This window comes from Meles meles, chromosome 9 (assembly GCF_922984935.1).
Source record: "Meles meles chromosome 9, mMelMel3.1 paternal haplotype, whole genome shotgun sequence".
Taxonomy (NCBI): domain Eukaryota; kingdom Metazoa; phylum Chordata; class Mammalia; order Carnivora; family Mustelidae; genus Meles; species Meles meles.
Window position 1 is genome coordinate 89,764,045 of NC_060074.1, and position 20,254 is coordinate 89,784,298.

At 33.0% G+C, this 20,254-nt stretch overlaps 1 protein-coding gene across 1 annotated transcript in view; it reads left to right on the plus strand.

Annotated features, from left to right (window-relative positions):
• Positions 1–20,254, plus strand: part of LRP1B (LDL receptor related protein 1B) — a 2,013,404-nt gene that overhangs the window by 333,845 nt on the left and 1,659,305 nt on the right. The window lies entirely within an intron of this gene.

The following is a 20,254-nucleotide window of genomic DNA, read 5'->3' on the forward strand; positions in this document are numbered from 1 at the left end:
GACTCTTAATCACAGGAACAAACTGAGGGTTGTTGGGGTGGGGAGAGATAGGGTGGCTGGGTGATGGACATTGGGGAGAGTATGTGCTATGGTGAGCACTGTGAATTATTTAAGAGTGATGAACAACAGACCTGTGTCCCTGAAACAAGTAATACATTATATGTCCGTTAAAAAAAATTTTTTTTTTGGTATATGTGAGTCTTCTATCTTTTTATCATATCCATTGTAACTTGGTAGGCAAGATTAAGACTGTTTTAAAATTGGACATAAATAACGGTGTTCATTCACTTATTTGTCTGAAAAATGTTTACTGCACACCTACCATGCACATATCAGATGCTGTTTTAAGGGCTGACTTATTGTAATTGCAATGAGAGAGACTCATCGTTGTCATAGGACTTGTAAGTTAGTAAGAGAGATAGTCTTTCAACAGTTAATTATAGCCAGGGTTATTTAATTTCAGTTTTGATAGTAGCAAAAATGGAAAGGTTTAGAGTTCTATAAAAGTATATAGTATATAGGGAATGGAGGTGGGGATAGATTAACTCTGAGTGAGCAGGGGATTCTTCCCTGAAAGAGTAAAATGTAAACTTGGATCTGAAAGATGAGTGGAATATAGCCATGAGTTAGGATACGGGAGAGAGGGCAAGAGAATTTTTAATCTCCTGACTATCTTTATCCATACTCCTAACTGATTCTTAAAGTGAGGTCAAATCTAATGGAGGCTATTAGCTTTTCTTTCTGGTTTCAGTTTTTCATTGCTCATAAGTGCGTGGGAAGGGAGGATGTGATTAAATAGGATCTAAGGCAATCTGCAATGAAGGAGTGAATGAAAGCCTTTTTGTATACCCATTTGTATTGGTAGATTTAAATTGTCATCCCTGCTGGCTGATGTTATTGTTCCCTGGGTAAAGCATTTGCTGAGTAAATGAGGTGAAGAGCATACACCATTGCCTGTGGCCTCTCTACCCAGACTGACTACCTCAGCATGGAAGCCAGTGATTAAAAGGATACGGAAATTTGCAGCTTCAGACCCTGAGAAGGCTCAGTGCAATAACTTGCAGAATGATGGAATGTACCTTGCCTTCTTGTTAAACTGTTATATTGGGGAATGATATCTAATTCAGGTGGTTTTTATATTATCTCTGAAGTGCATTCTAATTTAAAATTATTGAAAGAGTCAAAATCTATAGAGAGCATATTTTGCCATTTGTGTTTTTGAGACTGGCCTAAGTGTTTACATGTAGGTTATTTTTATTTATTATCATTCAAACAAAAGTTTTCGCAATCAAGTAGGACATAGATGAGCTGTGACTTCATGAGGCATATTATATTCTTACTCAGGGCACAACTTTGTTTGTGACTGTGCATTCAATTAAAATACAGACATTAGCCTTGGTATTATCTTGTATACAGTCTGGTTGACAATTTCTAAAAGCTTCACTGGAATTACGAATTGACCTCTTTAAATGAATGAAATTCAGAACAGTATCATTCTTTAACACTGATGGGTCATATAAAACCAACTTCTATTTTGCTAATGTATTATATGCTTGCTTCATTTTGGAGCATTGTACATATGGATATTATTGCTAAAGCTTTGCGAGAAAGGTTAGTATCAAAGATATTTCAACTTATATTTCTAAAAATAACCAAAATAGTACGTGCAAAGTATTCATTAAACAAACAAACAAAGAAGAGGAAAAAAACCTTACTGATAAAGTGCTAAGTTTTTTACTGAGTTTTCTTACTATATAGTCAAGTCAGCAAAAAACATTAGAAGAGTTGTGGGACTAATTGTTCCCCTTGTTTTAATAATGAATAAGTATTTTGATAATTTTGATATATAAACATTTTTAATAATTGTACTATTAATCCATAGTGTTTGTTTTTAAATGATTTGCATTTGATATGAAATATTTCTGGGATTTTACTTGCAGGATTTATTGTAATTCTCTTGCAAAATGTGATCAATATAATTGATCAGAATTAGTTGTGTACCCAGACTTTCCTAAAAATATTTGGTAGATCTTTAAAATAAGATAGGCATTGAGCTAAATGTGCAACATTTCTTGGTAAAATATTTGAAATTTAATAACTATTTCTCTCTCGGAGTTTTCATCCATCCATCCATTTATCCAAGAATGAAGAGTTTCTCCTACATGGGATAAAAACTCATTCTGGGATTTTTTTTTTCTTTAACCAGTGCTAGAAAGGCATATATGTGAAGATTATTGAATTAATAATTCTTAATTAATTAAGAATTAAGTCTTAATTAATTAAGAATTAATAATTATTAATTATTAATGTCTTTCATTTAGATACATTTCATTAGCTGAGGATTGCAAGTCAACAATTGATCTGTGCTTTATATTAGTGTAAATCTATTGTGACTTCTTTTTTAGTGAATTAGACTAATTAGCACATAGGATTAAGCAGTGTAACTATTTTTCATTAACTTATATCTATAGGGTTTCATTCAGGTTCAGTTACCTTTCAGCATAATGTAAGATGGATTTTCTTTTCCTTCACTGTCTTACTAAAGTTGAAATACAATCTTTGTTATCTCAAGTGTCTAAAAATAGTAAAAATAAAAACAAACAAACAAACAAAAAAACTCACTGCTTAGGGCTGTTACAGAATCAGGGTGGGTGGATGAAGAGGCCTCGTTTATCTGTTTATCATGGCTAGCTGCAAAAGAAAATTCCCATGAGAATCTAAAGTTTGTGTGTTGTTTTATAATCCAAATTAATTTGGAATGAGCCTCTGACATAAATCCCTCTTGTCTCTGCGTTTGGGCTGCATTTATAATATTTAAGCATCCTTAATGATGCATGTATGGGTGTATATATATAAAAATTAAGTCACTTCGAGACATGTAATTCTGGCTTGATATATAAGCAATAATCTATTTTTATATATAATATATTTTATATATAATAATATATAAGCAATAATCTATTTCTTCTATCTGACTGATAGTCCCATTATGAAATGTTACATGGGTAGCAGTAACTTCACCATTTGTTTCTCTTACAGCCTTTTCTCCCATATAATTAAATAGTTCAGAAATTTAGGACATATAATTTGGGCCTCTCTTAAATCCAGTTAGAACAGCATGAAGTCCTCTTCAAGACATAAAACTTACTTGTGGCAGTATAATTCATTCAGTACCTACCAGTATAGACACCTTAAAGAGAAACAAAACAAAACGATCAATGTCCTTCCTTTATCTAAATTCAGGAATCCCAGCTCTTATGGCTCAATACCTCCCCTAAAGCACACTGCTGGTCAAATTACTTAGCTTCTACTTTTCTGAAGCTGCATCATAAAATCCCTCACAGAGAATGGAGGGCACAAATGCGAATCTGAATTTCAAGTTTCACAATCAATTTTCCCTGTTCTATAAAATTTTTTTTAAAAGCTTCCAATTAAAAATCTTGTTCTATATGCTATTGAAGTGTTTGTGATCCAGTTCAAACGTGAAACATTTAGTGTCCTAGGAAGTGAATGGATTTCTGGCCTGAATAAATTCATTTTGCTTTGAAAAAATACCTTCTCCATTGAGAGAGAAAATAATTGAAATTCATCCTGAAAGGTTACAATTTGTGTATCAGTGCTCAATGATCAAGTCATTGAGGCATGCTGAAGCATTCAGCCAAAATACAGAGAAATGTCCTCTACATAAGGATCAATGAATATGTACATGGGAAGTCAAATGTCCAAATATGTTGACTACCACAGGGAGATATATTTAATAATGTGCTTATCATTTATTCCCTAATTTTGTCCTCCCAAATGCCAAAAGAAATACAAGGTATCATAGTTCAGCAGAGTGATGGAAGGGAGGAAACCAATACTAAATTAATAGCAGAGAGAAGAACAAAATAGGACAGGGAATATTTGGCAAATAACATCAACCACAATTTCTGCCAATTTTTTAAGTTATGTCCCTTGTACAACATGATGACTACCACTAACACTGATGTATGATATATAGGAAACTTGTTTAGAGAGAAAATCCTAGGGGCACCTGGGCGGCTCAGTCTGTTGAGACTCCGGCTCTTGAATTCAGCTCAGGTCATAATCTCAGGGTTGTGATTTAGGGTCGTGATCTCAGAGTTATGAGATCGAGCCCCACAGGGAATTTGCTTGGGATTCTCTCTCCCTCTCCCTCTGCCCCTCACCCCCACGCAATGTTCTCTCTCTCTCTAAAATAAATAATTTTTTTAAAAAAAGAGTAAATCTTAAAAGTTTCCATCATAAGAATTGTTTTTTCATAATTTCATATGGGAACGTGGTTGTTAGCTAAACCTATTGTGATCACTACACATGATTAAATCACACCATTATGCTGTATGCTTTAAACATATACAGTGATATATGCTAATTATTTCTTAATAAAACTATAAAGAAAAAATATTTTTTAAGTTAAATGCATTTTTCTGTAGACTAATGGTCATTCATTGTCTTTTTTGGTACTTTTTTTTGGCATTGCATTTATTCCTATTTCCAAATGTAATAATTTGATTTGTTCATTGTCGGGTCACTGTATCCACCAGGCTGTGATATAGCTTAGGTTGTAGATTATTATAACTTTGTATTTCTGTATCCTCTACTTCTAGCCTAGGATCTACTATATAATAGGTGCCTAATAGATGTGCTTAATAAATAAAAACAATGAGATAAGGGAGGTTATGAATTAAAGTCACACCCTTTGTTTTTCTAAACCCATGAGGACCTATTTAGGTAACATTGACTTCTAACTCTCCCTCTACTCTGTGCTCTGTGCTTCAGTTTTCTTTGACTATATGCCATGATTTTTTTTTTTTTAAGATTTTATTTATTTTGACAGACAGCGATCACAAGTAGGCAGAGAGGAAGGCAGAGAGAGAGACGAGGAAGCAGGCTCCTCGCTTGAGCAGAGAGCCCGACGTAGGGCTGGATCCCAGGACCCTGAGATCACGACCCTAGCGGAAGGCAGAGGCCTCAACCCACTGAGCCACCCAGGCGTCCCTATGCCATGAATTTTTAATCACATCAATTACATAAACATTGTAGACATTTGATGTATGATAATTTCTTAGTTGCATTTTGATTGAGGAACATTCAGGTTTAATGTGTTGGTGAGTTTTAAGAGTCTCATACTACAAAAAAACATTCTTGGTTCATTCATCTAGGCTTTCATTTATTCATTCATTTACTCATTCAAACAGCATTCAATGACTTCCATTTACTATGTACAACACATAGTACTAGATTCACAGCTACAAAGATTAAAAAAAAAAGTTTTTGTAAAGAACTTTCAGAGTACCAGGCTCATCTGACCTGTACTTGCAAAAGCCACATTATTAATATAATATAATATGTAACATAAAGATTGAAATATAAAGATATGTAAATGTAAAGATAATAAACCAGTGTTTCTAGCCTTCCTAAGGTTAGGGATACCTTTAAGATTTTGATGAAAGTTAAAGATTTTCTTATTATAATTGCATATTATTCACACATTAAAAATTTTTGTTTAGTTTCATAGGGCTTACAGAGAAAAGAAAGTCTACCTATAGGTTCAAGATAAGAAAAAGCCTCTAATTCAGTCTAAACCTATGTATCTTAAAGATTTTTTAAAAAGTGCAATCAGAAAACAAAAAAAGTATTTTTTCTTAGTCCATCACTGAATTTCAATGCTCTCCCATTAAACAGCAATTTCTATCCATTCACCTTTAAACATCTCCGCTGCCTGTTTTTTGCTACTCTTAGAATAAACACTTGTACTAATTTTTCCTGACAGTGTATTTCCTTACGATATTCTCCAAAGTTCCAATCATTCTAAACTTGGTTGTGTTTGTCAGCCGTGCATCACTAGTGTTCTGAATAATGCTAATCTCAGGTAAAATTCCATTTCTTGACCTAAAATAATGAGTTAGTTGTTGAAAACTCAAGCACTATATATTGCCATTTTTTGGTATTTAATTTACATCAATAAATTAATATTTTATGAAAAATCACTAAGCACAAATATATTCTTCAATGTCAGACAAAATTACATTGTTAAGTAATATAAATAAATAGCATATCTGTATTATGAATTCTGAAGATTATTTACAAGTAAGATAAAAAAAACTTTCTACTATTGGATTTATAGATTTGTAATAAATTTCACCAAACAGCTGAGATGTTTTTCTTATAGTACATAGTTTGATCTTCAGATATTCCTGTTCAGCACACATACATAGCAATTAAGATAACAGCATGAAGAAATACTGTTAGCTGTTAGTGTCATGTGTGACAGTAATATAAAATTAATTGATATATGAGTTACAAAATTATACTGCAGGTTATTGCTTGAAGGCCTAATGGTGATCCCAGCTTCCATCAGGTGACAGTTTTAATATTTGCCAGTTGATGCTCATTTTATCTGTAGCAGCTGCTTGATTCTTTATACATAGAGGAAGGATTTCAAAAAATTAAACCATAAAGTATTTGGAAGAAAGGAGAAAAAAGTATAACAGTGAGAAGATATAAACTTTTATTTATTGAAATTTATTTATCATGTGTATATATCACTTCCATTTCACATTTTCTCATTCTGTTTACATGATTGAAAAGCTAAATACTTGTAATTATAAAAATTAACAATGTATCTATCTAAGCATTTCCAAAAAGTTTTAAACATGAATTTTTAATACCACATTCAATCATCCCGGTAAATAGTAAATTTAATCAATATAACTTTTAGAATAATAGCTGCAATATTTTGACTTATCCTTGTACAGTCATTTTGATTCAAGATGTTTCAGGCTTAATATATTCTACTTTCCCAATGGATAAATTACTACAGAGGGTTCTTTTCCCAAACATACATTTATTAGGCAAATGCCTCAGCATGTGTGTAACAGTTGTTCCCTTTTATGGTATGTATTTTAAATAATGCCATGTTAAACAAATTACCAGTTCTTTTGATTCTCTACTACATAACAAACAATTGCATCTCTTACTAAAATACATTTATAATTCCTTACTCTAATTGGAATCATGTAGATAATTATCAACTAACAAATGATCACATGTTCATGCATGTGTATATATGTATGTTCATGTGTTTGAATATATAGCTATTGTCAAATTTGCTTTAAACTTGCACTATTTATACACACATGAAATCATACCCACCATTTTGTTGTCATATAATAAATTTTGTTTTTGAATGAGTGCATCTCAATATCCCTTCAATACTGTGCTAAATTTGCTTTTTATTTTTTTATATTTTTATTTTTTATATTTTTAAATTGGGATGGGGGTAGATGAACAGAGGGAGATGGAGAGAGAGAATCTTTAGCAGGCTCCATGCCCAGTGTGGAGCCTGATGAAGGGCTCAATCTCAGGGCTCTGAGATCATGACCTGAGCTGAACTCAAGTGTCCTATACTTAAAGGACTGAGACACCTTAGCACACCTAAATTTGCATTTTAAAAAATCAGGTTCTTTAAATAATATATGTCAGCAAAAGAAGAAATAAATAGAAGTTTTAGTTATGAAACTGAAGAGACTTTAATCCCATATCATAAATCTTCTGTTATACTCCTTCACTTATCCAAGGACTTCACTTATGTATGCCTTTTTCTATGCCTTTTTCTTGTTTTACAGGCACTTTTAAAAAATTATTTATTAAGTGTCACCCTTACTCCCTTTTGGAAAGTCTTTCATATGGTGAAATGTCTCTCATTTGGGTGAAAGATTTCTATGAAAATCCATGGGAATTTTATGGATGGATATTTGATAAAGTCTTTTCCTGGATTAGAGTTTGGAGACAGATAGTATAACGGATTTAGATTATATTGATTTACCAATAATATGCTTGTTATGGGTTTACTCCATGACTGACTGTCACACAAGCATTTCCATCAAGTACTTAGAAAATGATTGATTTAGATCATAGTATCTAACTTAGAGAAATTAGCAACTTTGTGTCCTGCCAGTTCAGTGTATGTATAAATTGTTCTAAAATTCATAGTATTTTCTTCCCATATTTAACGTATACACTGCTTAGAGCCATCACATATATAATCAAGTAAAGAGTATTTCTATGACTTGACAAGAGGAATAGCGTAGGAACATAGTGCCATAGTTTCATTCAAAGGAGTAACCAGACTAATTTTCAAAAAAGCATTGAAAAAGAATTTTAATCTGTACTGGATCCTTTGAAAATGGGTTGAAGAGAATTCATTACCCCAACAGAACAAATAGTATTAAATGTCATCCTTTTCTCCAACAATTTCCACAAAGTGGCAATTACTCAAGCCTCTTTCCCATTTCTCTTCCCATTTTTCCTACTACCAATTTTGTTTTTGTTTTTTCCCTCCTTCATTCACCTTCTGAATCCTTTTTGCCCTTCATCTAGTCATTTTTCTAGAGTAAACCAATTGTGCTATTTTTGGTTTCTTCAGTTTAGCACATCTAGCCATTTCCATGATGTACAAAAAGGATAGGAACAGAGCATGACAGACACCCAAGACAGATGGGATTTGGATAAATGGGAGTAGAAAAGGTGAGGCATCAGTGAACGTTGAATATGGATACAATAATATTTTTGTCTCAGTAAAATGTACACTATCAAAAAACATCTGCAAAGAGCTTATAGCTACTCCTTATGTATCAGCCTCTATATTTCACATGCATTCTTTTAAAAAATTTTTTATTTTTTTGAGATTTTATTTACTGATTTGACAGAGAGAGAGATCACAAGTAGGCAGAGCAGCAGGCAGAGAGAGAGGAGGCTGAGCAGAAAGCCCAATGTGGGGCTTGATCTCAGGACCCTGGGATCTTGACATGAGCTGAAGGCAGAGGCTTAACCCACTGAACCACCCAGGCACCCCTTCACATACATTCTTTAGCTTACTTGATTTTTTCCAACAGATAACATTCTTATAATTCCTAATAATTAAAAGCAACTTAAGGTAACTTAAAGATACAAAAGAAGTAAATGTAGGAACTAAATCTAAACCCCCACCTGACACCATACAGTCCATGCCAAGCAAAGTCAACTGATGATATCAGCATTCTTCCATGAATGATATGAAACATAATATATTAACTATTAGAATTATTTGTTCTATGATAGACAACACTTAATGATTCCCAGAACCATGTGAAAGGAAGAGGAAGTAATGAGGAGGAAATAAAGATTTTTGGTAGGAGTCAGCCCAACAAGGTAAAAATATAGTTCAAACTAAGGGTCAAAGTTGTTAGAGTTTACCAAACTCTATCTGAGAAAGATTAATTTGACTCTATGAACAAATGCTATCTCTGAGATCTTGTTTCTATCTATTAACTCCATCATTATCTTCCCCTGTAAAATTATCATGATCTTACTCTATAACATATCTATTAATCTTTACACATCACTGGTATCATTTCCTCAGTCTGTGACCTTTTTCTGTTTATCTTCTGTGGAAAATAACAAACATCACAAATAAACAAACTTCTAACCTCAAGTCTAACTTTCTTATTCACCTGTAGTTTTTACTTTTATTCTGGAAATATCACTCTACAGTTTCTAACTGTCTTAACCTCGTCAGGCTATTGTAACTATTTGTCATATAGGCACCAAAAACCACGATGGTGGCTGAATCCTCTCACTTTTGTCCTGGAATCACGTTTTTAACTGCTTTTGGACACCATTCCCCAAATACCACATTAATCCTTCTAACCCTATATGCTCAAAGCAGAATTCTTTCTCTTTCCCACTGATTTTTTCCCTATCTACCTGATTTAATGTGTATCCACGCAGGAAAGCACTTGTGCTAGAAACACCTCAGTTTCCTGCCATGTTTTCATACTGATCCATCTGGTGCCATCCATTTTACTTTAGAAATGGCCACTTTGTTTATTTTTCTCCTCTCTTTTCATTGCCTGAATTTAGACCCTCTTCATTATATGGCTGAGAAGATATTATAGATACTTTCTTAATTAGTTTGCCTATACAAGATTTTCTATTTTTGAGTCATTATCCAAACTGCTGACTGAGGTCTCCTTCTGCAGCATAATGAGATGCTATTTCCTTAAAATATTGTTTTAAACCTTCTCTAAAATATTCAGTATCTTCTCCCTATTGATAAAGTAGAGTTCAGAACATTTGAACTCATTGGCAACAGTCTTTCAAGACATAATTGCATCATCACTGTCCAACCACATTTTTAAAGTCCTTACCAGACACCCTATAATCAAGTAGTTCTGGACCACTTGGTGGACAGATTGGGTGGGTTTTACCCATGTGTCTTTTATTTAAATTATTTATTCTTCCTGAAATGCCCTTTATTTTTCTAATCCTCTCCAAGTGGTAAATGATATTTCTTCCATCATTCTTTTCTATGCGTGGGAAATCTGTATCCATCCTTCAAGTCCATCTCAAAGAGTTTCTCTTTCATATCTCAATTCTGCTTTTCTCTACCCTTGAAGAAAGGTAGACGTACCCTCCTCTGTATCTTCTTAGTCCTTTGTACATATTTATTTTAAAATAAGCATTCATTTATTTTCAAGTAACACTAAATGATTGTTACATGCTGAGAGCTGGTGTATCTAGGAGTTATGACCATGTCATCTCTAGTCTAGTGATTTGCTCTTGGAAACTTGCATTGTCATTTTTTATTTATGCTTAATCTTTTTGCTAAATTGTTATTGTCTTGAGGTTTATTGGGTTTGTATGAATATAGATAGGGAAGTACTTGACTCTGAAAAAGTTAGACAAAATTTTAGCAATTAATGAATGTAGTATTTCTTTCACTCTGCCACTGTTTTACTCTGAAATATTTTGATGACACTTTTCCTATAATATTCATATTGCATTAAACTTACTTTTTCAAAAGGTCCCACTATATATTCATAGTCCCACCATTTCCTGCATTGAGACAAAGAACAAACTTAAAACATACTGTAAGCCAGACAAACTTTTTTTTTTTTCTCCTAAGTTTAAGTTCCAGGGACAAGTGTCTAACCTGGTCTTTTTTATACTTCATCAGAAATTAAATACTCTTAGAAAGGAAGATATTTATATACTTAATGTTGCAGTATTAAATGCAGAGGAAGAAATTATATATATATATTAAATTATTATTTTATTTACTTAGTGGAACTACCTTATTTGATTTAACTGGAACAGCATCAAGAATCATAATAATAATAAAGAAACCTTATTCTTGATCCTGTATTTTTAATTTTTTAAAGATTTTAATTATTTATTTGACAGAGAGAGAGAGTGAGCACAAGCAGGGGGAGCAGCAGAGGGAGAAGCAAAACATGCTTCCCGTTGAGCAGGGAGCCCTACTTAGGGATGGATCCCTGGACGCTGGGATCATGACTTGAGCCAAAGGCAGATGCCTACCCCACTGAGCACCCAGGCACCCCTTAATCCTGTAGTTTTAGGTGTTTCAGTATGTGCGCCTTGCTTTTCCTTCAAAACATTCTGTTTTCATTTTAGGGAGAAAATTATTTCCCATTTTAAAAGGCATGATTGAAATTTAAAATAATATTTGTAATAAAATTAAACATATAGAATTTGTGGGAGAATTGTTGACATAATGTAAAAAAATGCAGTATCTTTTCCCAATGTTGCAAAATGAAAGGCATTTTTTAAAAAAATGTCTTTTTAAAAAAATTTTATGCATTTTAAGAAAAATGCATTTTTAGAAAAACAAGTCTTGGTAGCTGAAATATAACATATCTTTATTATTATTTAGAGCCAGCATATATATATATAGATAGATAGATATTTTTAAATTACATTGAGGATTCTTTTTTTGACAGCATTTCAATGTCTCTATGACTATGATTCTGCCAGGGATTCTAATGGTCATAGAATGACTGAACAGTTTGATTGCATTGTCAAAATAGTCAACATAGTAATTCCAATTTAACAGAACAGCACAATGTTTTCAAGCTCAAAGAAAGACAATTTAGACCAAAGAAAGTAGGTATTTTTGTGAAAGACTATAGTGCAGGCCACTTATCTTGATTTACATACTAAGGTTTTTATTTGCCTATTCATTCCTTTTTAAAGAGTCATTTGTTTTATTCACTTAACAAACTGTGTGTGTGTATGAATAATTATTGCCCATCAAGTGTGACAATTTTTGTGGCAATTTTAGCTGTCAGAATTTGATTTGAAAGAAAACTATAATTGTGAAAATAGATTAGTTCTTAAGGAAGAGAAATAAACCAGAGAAAAAGGATTTTATTTTTTTAATTTTAGTGATAGTCACTCTAATAGCACTCTCAACAGAGGTTGTTATTCCTCTGTTGTAAAAATAATAAGCAAATCCTGGTCAAGAACAGAAGAGCATATGAGAATGAGAAAAGAATAGTATAGTGTAAGTATAGAATAGGTCTTTACAACTTGTCAAGATGCCAACCCCATCAAAGTGCCCATTGGCCAAATATTTCCAATGTAGAACATCATTGAACCAAGGGGGGTGGTGGAGAAAAATGAGAAGTTAGGATTTCTCGTATAGTGTTTTGACAATTGAAATCATTGATACTGCTTTCAGCTAACCAAAGGTAATTAACTTTAAAGGAATGCAGAAATAAAATCTGAATTTTTATAGCAAATAATAAAAAATCTTTCTTTTTTTTGAGTGCTACTAGTTTGCATGCCACTTACTGTGTTAATGGTTAATATGTAATATTATATAAGTTTCATAATGCAGCCTTGAAGTATATGCTATTATTCCTGTTTTATACATGTGAGAACTCATTTATAGGAAACTTAAATAACTTCACTGAAGCCAGAAAAATTCCCCGATATGTCTGATCCTAAATAGTTTTCATTATTTCAGTTTCTTTATTCCAATAAATACTTACTGAGTTTATATACTTGGCAGAGAATGATGAATAAGACATAGTTCCTGCCTTTATTTAGCCTTAGGATCTAGGGAGAAAGAGAAATGAACAAGGTATGAGAGAAACTGTTTTACATCATCAGAGTAGAAACAGAGAGAGACATTGCAAAGCACAGTCTTCAGCTGTCTGGGAAGATATGACTTTTAAATTGAAACATAAGGTAGATCTGATTTAAGAAACGGGTAAGGGGAGAAGAGTGGTCTAAACAGAAGGTACGGAATCTGTTGAAGAATGGAGGCAAGGAAACACATGTTATGTGAAAGACCAAAAATAAGTCATTTTGGGCTGGATCTCTGAGTTTCCAGGGGGGGAAGGTGAATTGTGAACAAGGGTTCAGTCCTGGAGGTACTTTGTATATACTATGTTTACTCAGATTGGATATTTTATGGTAATTCTAAGTTTTTGAAGAAACAATGATATAAAAGTTTTAGATGTATGTTCTAAAAATGGATCACACTCTGGAAAATGAGTTGGAGAGAAACAAAACTTAATGCAGAAGGAGACTGCCTGTGGGGCTCCAGGGAAGAAATACTCATGGCTTGCACTGGAAATTCCAATCAAAATGAAAGAAAAATGATATTTTAGTGCTATATGGGAAGTAGAAAATAAAATTACCATGATTCAGTGAATCATCTGATGCGTGAGTTGATTGAGAAGCAGAGGTTTAGAAATAGCCCTGTGCCTTTGGCTACAAATAATAATAGAATGTAGGTTAAACTTTAACTTTTAATAATATGTTTCTTGTTCAGTCTCCATAATACCAAACCAAGTGGAGATATATATAGTTGAAACTGTGAAAATGAAGTTTGAGCAATATATTAACTGTGATACTTATTACTGAGAAAGGTGAGAGTAGGGAGGAGAATGAATCAGGTATTGGAATAACTCTGGGTATTTTTGGAGTCTGATTTCAGGGAATCAAGTTCATATTATCTTTCATTTGTGTTTAATGAGATAATTTATGTTATTCACAGTCACTACTAAGGATAGTTATTTGTAGTGTATGTTTGGTTTCTACTCATTTTGTTGATATACCAAACTTCATGATACGTAAGTGCAGGGCTAAGGGTCATGTCACAGTATGAGTATGATTAATGACATTTGAAGAATATAGGTGGTGAAAAACAAGAAACTAGCCTTTGGAAAGTTATTCCAAATCTTGAAGATCATACATAAAAGGAATGTATAAAGAGAGGACCCCAGATATGAGAACCACCCACTTTCTCTGGCACTTTCAATGAGAAGTCATGAAACTTAAAGAAACTTCTCTAAGATAATGATTTAAAATTTGTATCAAATATTCAAGAGAAAAGACAGGGTTAACATTTTATTCTCCCTGTAGAAAGTATGATTATACAGATGATTAAAGTATCTAGCTAAAAAAATAAAAGGAAAAAATATTATAGAGCTATTAGTGACTTAATTAACAAAAAACTGTTAGTTTTAGAGTTAATTGATGTTTTATAAAGATGTAAATTTTTAAAAATATGTTATATAATTTCATATTTTAAATATCTATTTTCATATCTAATTTTGCATTTGTAATTTTGTATTCTTTTCCCTAAAGAACATCCACCAAACATCAATAACCATACCATTTGGATATGCCTCTGGTGGGAGGCATCCATTTACATTGATGACAAAATGCCATCTGTAAAGAATAAGTGGAAGGAGAGTCAAAGGCAAGAGACTGATATTTTCCTCAATAGCACAACTGGGCATATGAGATCATGTTGAGATTGCACATTAGCAAGAGATCCAGTTATTCCAAATTGGGGATATAGTTACTTACTGTAATTATGTGTTGGGTTGCTTAGATTATGATGAAAAAGAGAAATCCTTGAAATTATAGGTCTTATTTACATAAAGATACGATTCAGTACTAACAAGGAAGCATAGACACTCTGGTTTAGAGGTTCTCAAACTTCAGTGTGCCCAAGAAATACTTAAAGAACTTTATAAAATTCTGAATTTTGGACTCTACCTCCAGATTTTCTAACCAGGAACTAGGAATTTCTTTTGTTTAATCCCATTCCAGATGAGTTTGCTTTTTTTTAAATTTAAATTCAGTTTAGTTAACATATAGTATATTATTAGTTTTAGGGATAGAATTCAGTGATTCATCATTTGTGTATAACACCAAGTGCTCATTACATCAAGTGCCCTCCTTAATGCCCTTCACCCATTTACTCACCTCCCCTCCAGTAAACCTCAGTTTGTTTCCTATGGTTAAAAATCTCTTAGGGTTAAAATACATTATATGTTTATTAAAAAAAAAAAAAATTGGAAGGGGAGGCAAACCACAAGAGACTATGGACTCTGAAAAACAACCTGAAGGTTTTGAAGGGTCAGGAGTGGGAGGTTGGGGGAACAGGTGGTGGGTAATAGGGAGGGCCGTTTTGCATGGAGCACTGGGTGTTGTGCAAAAACAATGAATACTGTTAGGCTGAAAAAATAAATAAATTTAAAGAAACAGAATGTTTAGAACAAACAAAAAAAAATCTCTTAGGGTTTACCTCCCTCTCTGTTTTTATCTTATTTTACCCTATGTTCATCTGTTTTGTTTCTCAAACTCCACATATGAGTGAAATCATATGGTATTTTCCTTTCTCTGACTTATTTTGTTTAGCATAATACCCTCTGGTTGCATCCATGTCATTGCACATGATGACTGAGTAATAGTCCATTGTATATGTGTGTATGTGTGTGTGTATGTATATATGTGTAGATAGATAGATAAAACTACATGTTTTCCATCTATTCATCAGTCAATGGACCTCTGGGCTCTCTCCATAATTTGGCCATTGTTGACAGTACTGCTATAAACATGGGGGTGCATATGCCCCCTCAAATCACTATTTTTGTATTCCTGGATAAATACCTAGTAGTGCAATGGTGGGATCATAGGATAGTTTTATATTTAATATTTTGAGGAAGCTTCATACTATTTTCCAGTGTGGCAGCACCAGTTGACTTTAACACAGACATCCCCCAAACAACTTTCTTGACTATTGATCTTGAAGCAGTGTGCGTTTCCATGATGCAAGTTGTTTGGGGTATCTCTTCTTAAAATCCACCCCCCAAACACTTTCGAGTGGCTGAAGTAGATTTAGATTGCTAATCAGGAAATATTCTCAGAAAAGAAAAAAATCCCCTAAATATAATGCAATATTATAATAAAGAATATATATAATAATGGGAATGTAATGGGATTATCTATGTATAAATAAGTGGGTTTGATAATGACAAGATGAATGGTTTTGGCTCCAGAAGCCTAAGGAATTAGTTTTGGTGTTAAAAAAGGAAAAAAAATTAAATCATATACAAATCACTGTCTAATTTCAATGATTTAATACATTTATTAGATGTTTTTTATGCTTTGAAGAAGTCACCTCAGGATGCATCTTCTTATTCTCAAAATTAATTTTTGAGAATATGTCTGCGACAAATATCTAAAAATTGAGTTAAGAAACTTTGACATATTATTTTTAAACCAACTTTACTGAGGCATGATTTTTGTAGTCAGATTATTCTGACTATAAAAAAATAGTGCCTATTTGTAAGCTTTGAGTATGCAAATTAATTTTTAGAAATGAACAAAAACAACTTAGAGTAACATTGAGAGAAAAAGTTGGTGGAAGTCAGTGGCTCAAAAACAAGATAAGGATAGTCTGTAATAAAGTTAATGTATTTAAGTGAGGTGAATCTAGCAAATTTTTAAGGGAATTTTAAAAATTAAAGAGAGCTGAACCTTTAATTAATTCAGTGTTAATATCTACAGAGCACAATATTTAAATACAAAAGCTCTAGGAGGATTTTAAAGTTGCTCTTAGCTGAAACTTGTTTTCTGGAAGAGGATTTCAGAACCAAGTCCCTGGAGTCACTTGCCCAGGAGAAAGCATGAAGATGCATTGGGAATCCAGTGTTGGGACTTCTAACCTGTACAGCCTTTCATTTTGGTTTTAGTCACACCATCCTTTTCTGGGATGGGATATATTAAACTCTTGATGTTCAAATTTATATCAGTGTGAGAATTCACTGAAGTCACATTTTTAATCCCTGTTTGAAGTAATGAATCATTTGTGCAGGTGTTATCTACATTTAAATTATAGATTGTCCCACCAAAGAAGCTATGTCAGACTCTGGGTAGGAGCAATGTAAGAGAAACACATCTAGCTCTATGTGTCATGAGAAGTAGCATGAATAGACAAACATTTTGTAAAGAGAAGATAAAATACTTAGTGTACTGTTAGTATTTAAAAGAATCTTAGCATATGGCTTAATTGGGTGATATTCCAAGGGAAGGAGTGATACTTTGTTCCAGGGTATAGATATTATCTAATAGAGTCAATTAACTTTTAAATCTTTCAAATAAGAAAGATGGGAAGAAGAGAGGTTAGAAGTTGAAAACAAAAGCAAGGAAAAGAATGCAGGCTACCAGTCCTCTAGAAGTGACTCCTGTTAGTAAAATCAGTATTTTTACTTTATTTTCCTCTCTGAGCACTCAGGTTGGGTATGGGGAAATTTCCAAGGCTGCACAATTTTCATGAGCAAGGAACACTTACAGTTTATTATGCAAATTAAGCATATAATAAATAATAAATAAGAGTGAAATAAAATGTGGATTTTGGTTCAGATTTTCGACTTTTAATATTTTTTGCTGACATTTACTGCAATACTTTGCCACCACTATAGGTAAAATCCTTTTGTATATTATCAATGATATTTAGTTTATTCTGGCTACCCACGAAGGAATTAAAGTTTTTTTTCTTGGGATGCCTGGGTGGCTCAGTTGGTTAAGCCACTGCCTTTGGCTCTGGACATGATCCTGGAGTTCTGGGATCAAGTCCCACATCGGGCTCCCAGCTCCTCAGGTAGTCTGCTTCTCCCTCTGACCTTCTCCCCTCTCATACTCTCTCTCTCTCTCTTTCTCTCAAATAAATAAATAAAATCTTTTTTAAAAAGTTTCTTTTCTTTAATTTTTAAATTTTTAACCTGATTATAACACTGCTACCATTTATCTATTGATAAAGAAATTTTTCTTTCCTGCGTTTTTCCTGTAAATTTTTCAATAATTCTTTTACTATAATTTTTTGTTATGATTCTTTTAATTGAGGTGAAATTTATACAACATACAATTAACCTTATAAAGTAATACAATTCAGTGGCATTTACTGTATTCATAGTGATGGTATCCACCACCTCTAATTTCAAAACTTTGTCATCATCCCAAGAAAAATAAATCATTGTCCACTCTATAATCACTCCCATCTCCCCTTTTACCATAATTAAACATTTATTGAAAAATGTCTAAGACACATAATGATATTTACTTAATTGCATTCATAGTTCAAATCAAAGAAATAATAAATATCCTTGGGAAACAAGAGCATGAATGTATGTAATGAATAATAATTAATAAGTAGATAATTAAAAACATAATGTGATATTGTGTTAATATGCCTACTTTTTTTTTCCATTTTATTTATTTTTTCAGCATAACAGTATTCATTGTTTTTGCACAACACCCAGTGCTCCATGCAAAACGTGCCCTCCCTATTACCCACCACCTGTTCCCCCAACCTCCCACCCCTGACCCTTCAAAACCCTCAGGTTGTTTTTCAGAGTCCATAGTCTCTTATGGTTGGCCTCCCCTTCCAAATTTTTTTTTTTTTAATAAACATATAATGTATTTTTATCCCCAGGGGTACAGGTCTGTGAATCGCCAGGTTTACACACTTCACAGCACTCACGATAGCACATACCCTCCCCAATGTCCATAGCCTACTTTTAAATTGTAATAATTGAAATCCATTTAGTCTTCTTTGAATAAAGAACATAGTTGGGGAGCTAAAATATTTAAAAAATACAAGATGGCAGGTTCTTGTATATATTTTCTTTATTATCCAAATGTTAACTTATTCTTAAGTCTAGTTAGTTTTTTTTAATACATTTTAAAGTAGCTTAAACATTTTAATACTTTAGAGAAGTTATTTAATCATGGTGGAAGATATCAACTTTAATTGTATAGAGGTGAGGACTTATTCATAGGTAATATCAAATACCAGAATCCATAAAATTTGCTTTTTTTTCATGTTTGCTTATGCTTTCACCTTCTCATTCATTGCTGATAATCTCTCAAAAATATATATATTGTGAGTATTACACATTGAGATTTTGTTTCATGAGCATATTGATAGCAATTGCTGTCCAGTCTTCTATAGAATTCAGGTATTTGTTAATCGTCTAGATTGACCTTTGACCACAAGCCAATGGACTTTTAAAAAATATACTTATCCACTCCTCAAGGAGAAGAAAATTCAATCCATGAGCAATATACAGACTTATCTTATTTTAGTGGAAAAAACCTTACAGGTGTGAGAAAAACCTTACAGACATACCACAGAGATATTGTGGGTTCAGTTTCAGACCACCACAATAAAGCAAGTACCACAATAAAGCAAATCAAATAAATTTTTTGGTTTCCCAGTGCATAAAAATGTTATGTTTACTTTATATTGTAGTCTGTTAAGTATGCATTAGCATGTCTGAAGAAAATACTTTATGGCTACAACATAGTATCCATCATCTGAGATTTCAGTGAGTTATAATCTTTTTGCTGGTGGAGGGTCTTACCTCAGTGTTGATGCCTGCTGACTGATGAAGGTGTTGGCTGCTGAATCTTGGGTTCACTTTGGCCATTTTTTAAGACAACCGTGAAGTTTGCCCCCTCCATCAACTCTTCCTTTCAAAGGTAATTTCTCTGTAGCATGCAATACTGTTTGATAACATTTTATCCATAGTAGAACTTCTTTCAAAATTGGAGTCAATCCTCTACAAATCCTGCTGCTTTATCAACTAAGTTTAGTAATGCTCTAAATCCTTTGTTGTTACTTAAATGGTCTTCACAGCATCTTCACCAGGAGTAGATTTCCTCTCAAGAAACCACTTTCTTTACTTACTCATAAGAAGAAAACCCTCATCTACTAAAATATCCCCATGAGATTGCAGCAATTCAGCCCTATCTTCACGCTCAATGTCTAATTCTAGTTCTCTTGCTGTTTCCACAACATCTGTAGTTACTTCCTCCACTGAAGTCTTGAACCCCTCAAAGTAATCCAGGAGGGTTGGAATCAACTTCTTCCAAACTCCAGTTAATGCTACTATATTGACTTCTTCCTATGAATCACAAATGTTATTAATGTCATCTAGAATGGTGAATCCTTTCCAGAAGGATTTTGATTGACTTTGTCCAAATCCATCAGGAATTTCTATGTATGTCAGCTAAAGTTTTTTGGAATGTATTTCTTAAATAATAAGAATTGAATGCCAGAATTACTCCTTGATCCATGGGCTGCAGA